We start from the raw sequence: 3922 nt of genomic DNA, 5'->3' as shown, positions 1-3922 counted from the left end.
TGTAAAGTGTGGACCAAGTGGTTCCTGGTCCCGAGGGCTGATGTCAAGATTAAATTATATATGCATGATGCTTAGCACAGTGCCTAGCACATAGTGAGAAAACCAACAACAAAAACAAAAAAAATTATTTTTTTTAAATCAAGGTCCTGTGCTAGGGAATATAGAGTTAAAAAATTTTCAGTGAACAAAGATTAGACTGGACTATTATGGAATATAAAATGATACTCGTGAAGAGTGTGCTTCTTAGCTCAAGTAGGTACGTGAGACTAAATGGGTAGCTCCTGTCTGGAGGTGAGATGAGAAGGCAGAGAGGGTCAGGAGCTGATAGAATGGACACGGGAAGTCCAGGGTGGAAAGAGGAGTGTGCTGTCACAGTATAGGGAGAGCAACTAGGGTCACATAACAATCTATGTATAAATTTTTGTATGAGAGACTCACTTGAAAGTAAACTTTCACTTAAAGCACAACAATTAAAAAAGAAAATGGAAAAAGAAAAATGTCAATGAAGAAAGCCCAGCTGAGTGCAAAATTGCTTTTTACAGGTGTTCTAAAATACTTTCTTCCGAAGTATTTTGTACAAGTGGAGATTTTTAAGATGCCTAGAGTCTGCTTTGTGACCCTGTTCAGGGATGGGCTGGGCCTCCATGGGGTTCTTTAAGAGTGAAGAAGTAATAGAGCAAGTTCAAGGACTGGGTTTGGCTGAGTGAAAATAAACTCCATTCGTGTGGACTGCCTCCTGCTAGATTTATTATTACTTTTTCTTTTAATTTACGAATTTGTTTTTCTCTAGCTAGGTCTTGACTCCACTAACCGGGACTCCCCATGTGGCCTTGAGCTGGGACCTCGTGCAGCACAAGGAAATGTAGCTCAGCAACTTGTAACGAGAAGCATATGGACAGGCCTACGCCACGTCATTTAGGTGCGTCAAACAAAATCTTTCTAGTCCTGCGCTTCATGATAAAATTGCTCTGACAGCTCTTGGTAGTGCTGGAACTCTTTTGTACTTGACCTCGCCCTTTGTGCATGTCTGGAAGGGTCTCAGTGCACAATGCTGGGAATAATGAATTGTTAGGTTAATGCTAATGATAAGGTAGTGGACTTCTGTTTAGGCTGAATCTTTGTAAGTAGATTAAACTAGAAAATAAACAGGCACAGTCTTGCCATTTATAATTACAAAGGAGGAGGTAAATATTTTCATTTTTCTTTCCATGCACTTGTCATTTTTTTTCCATCAGCAAGCACTTGTTGAGTAACTACTACTGTTGGGGCCCTCGATCAGGGTCTTGGGCCTGGGGCTAAAGACACTTCAGACCTGCTCCTGCAGCTTTTTTCAAGCGTCCTATAATTAGTGAGACGAAACACGTATACATTTATTAAGAAACATTTTTTCCCCCACCTCACCCCCCTCCCCGTTTCCTCCTACGTTCTCTCATCTCAAAGCTAATATCCTCTCGATGAGCTTTTTGGTTACTTTTATTTTTTGCTACTATAAACAATATTATGGTTAAATTTCTTATACATATTTTTGGGAGAATAGCCATAGGTAAGTTCCTAGAGGTAAAATGTTGGGCAAAGTGCATATATTTTTTAATTTTGATAGATATTGCAAATTGTCCTGCAGAGGCTGCAAAAATTTATACTCTTATTGATAACACTTTCTCAAACACTTTGTATTGTCAGACTTAATTTATCCAGTATCATGGGTGTAAAATGCTGTATCAGTGTGATTTTTATTTATTTTTAGTTTACATACAGTAAAATTTATGCTTTAGGTGTACAGTCCTAAGAGTTTTCAAATATGCATAGAGGGAATCATTCCTTTCTGAAAAATATCTTAATTCTCTAATAAAAGCACTCTGTTCTTATACTGTTAAAAAAAAAAAGAAAAAGAAAAAAACGAGGAAATTCTTCTTGGTCCTATCACCTAACGATACCATTATGAACATTTTTGTTTATTTCTTTCTACTCTGTTTTGTGTGTGTAGTTTTCCTTTTTTTTCAAGCCACCATCATCCAATTGCATGTATTAATTCTTAAAAGTAACATTTATGTTGGATGGTGGAGGTGGAGAGAAAGACAGTTCTGTCTCCCAGCACTCAGGGTTTCAGTTATCACCTTTATGTTTCAATTCACAAATCTCTTTCTCTATGCTGTTCTTTCACAGAGCTTCTCTCTCAAATCTCTGGAGGTCTTTGGGGGGCATTTGTCAAATGTACATGCCACCATTAATTCAAATTCAGCATGTCTAAGTCTGTTGCATTATTTGCTTCGGCAAGCCCATTTCCTTAGTTATTTCTGAAAGAGATGCTCTTGTTCTCCTCCTAGAGGTCATCATTGATACCAAGTCTTCAATTTCTTCTTTGAGATTGCTCCCTGTACTCATAGTCACTTTCATTGGCCTAGTTGCTAGACCCTTATACTTGGATTATTAACACAGTAACTTCTGCTCTTCCATGTTGAGATTCATCCTGGGGTAGACTATTTCTGCTTTCATTACCTGCTCAGCAACTCATGTTTCATAAAGTATTTACATTTGACTTCTGAGGCTCTCTTGACCTGGTAAGAGGTTTCTTTCCTCAGCTTCACGCCTTGTGCTGTGGTTAGGTTGATGTTTTCAGTGCCCTAGAGACTCATCCTACTCGTGCCTACCTCTGGACCTCCATGACACCCTGCCTCTCTGGACCCTTTCTGTCTTTCAAGGGCCATCCTAGGCCCTGATTTCCAAAAGCCATTTTTGACCATTTCAGGCCTTGTTGAGTTCCTGTTTCTCTGAGCTCTCATGATCTTTATGATTGGTAGTTTGCTAATTATGTGTTTGTTCTCTTACTCACTAGTTGTTCCAGCCTCTCCAATTCCGTTCCATCTCAGTGCTCAGAGTCCCTGGGTGGTGCAAACAATTAACACACTTGGCTGCTAACTGAAAGGTAGAGGTTTCGAGCCTCCCCAGTGGCACCTCGGAAGAAAGGCCTGAAACAATCTAGTTCTGAAAAATCAGCCATTGAAAACCCTATGGATCACAGTTCTACTCTGACACACATGGGATCGCCATGAGTCGGAGTTGACTTGATGGCAACTGATTTTTTTTTTTTTTTTTTTTAGTTGGCTCAGAGCGTTGTAGCGATTCAGGAGATTAGTCGAATGGTTGCCCCATTTTATTTTCTTTGAGACTATTGGTAAAGACATTAAATAGTATGATCTTATTAAACTGAGAAAAGAGAAGAGCTTTTAGTACCTTTTGTCTTTGTCATCAAGAACATGCAGGTGATAGTTTACTGCCTGGGCTTTCATAGCTGAGAGTACCAACTCTCCTCGGTGTCCGGAGCCTGCAGACGGGATGCTGGGTTCTGATTCAGATGCACTTTAGCAGTCGATGGAAATACTACAGACACTGAGGGACTCGGATATAAACTGGATCAAAAACATTGAGCAGAGAGGAGAAATTTCTGTTTTATTGGCAGCTGATTTCTGAAAGGTCTCTCTGTGTCTGATAATTCTGGTGCTTTTTGGTTTATGGACTCTGTGCTATTGACGTCAATGTCTCACTTTCTCATTAGCAGGCGTGTTATATAAAAATGTGGGCTGTTTATAGCTGGGTCAGTAGAAACAAGAGAATTAAATATTTACTAGAGAAATTGGATAGTTTCAAAAACCTATGTAAACACTAACGGTGATTACTGAGCTTACATAAGAAGGTAAGGAAGGAAGATGAAGTAGTTGTGTAATGGTTACTATGAAGGAGATCCCAAGCAGATTAAAAGAACTCTAGCCTTTTCAGTTGGACATTTTAACAAATCAACATGTTAGTGTTGGATTAAGAACAGCTGTTTATAAATCGTCTGAGTTAATTTCTACTTTCTGTTTGGCACGAAAAAAATCTTATCAATAAATTTGTTCCATTGCGTCTAATGATACTTTTTTTTTTT

At 38.9% G+C, this 3922-nt stretch overlaps 1 protein-coding gene across 3 annotated transcripts in view; it reads left to right on the top strand.

Moving 5' to 3' along the window:
• Window positions 1-503: 503 nt before the first annotated feature.
• Window positions 504-3922, top strand: part of SLC23A2 (solute carrier family 23 member 2) — a 125586-nt gene continuing 122167 nt past the window's right edge. For all 3 annotated transcript variants that reach the window (XM_004383041.2, XM_023737530.1, XM_023737529.1), the window contains exon 1: window positions 504-919. The gene's annotated coding sequence lies outside the window, so the exon portion shown is untranslated. The remainder of the gene's footprint in view (window positions 920-3922) is intronic.

The sequence above is a fragment of the Trichechus manatus genome, unplaced genomic scaffold (genome assembly GCF_000243295.1).
Source record: "Trichechus manatus latirostris isolate Lorelei unplaced genomic scaffold, TriManLat1.0 scaffold00104, whole genome shotgun sequence".
NCBI lineage: Eukaryota > Metazoa > Chordata > Mammalia > Sirenia > Trichechidae > Trichechus > Trichechus manatus.
This window is presented reverse-complemented; position numbering and strand designations above follow the sequence as displayed.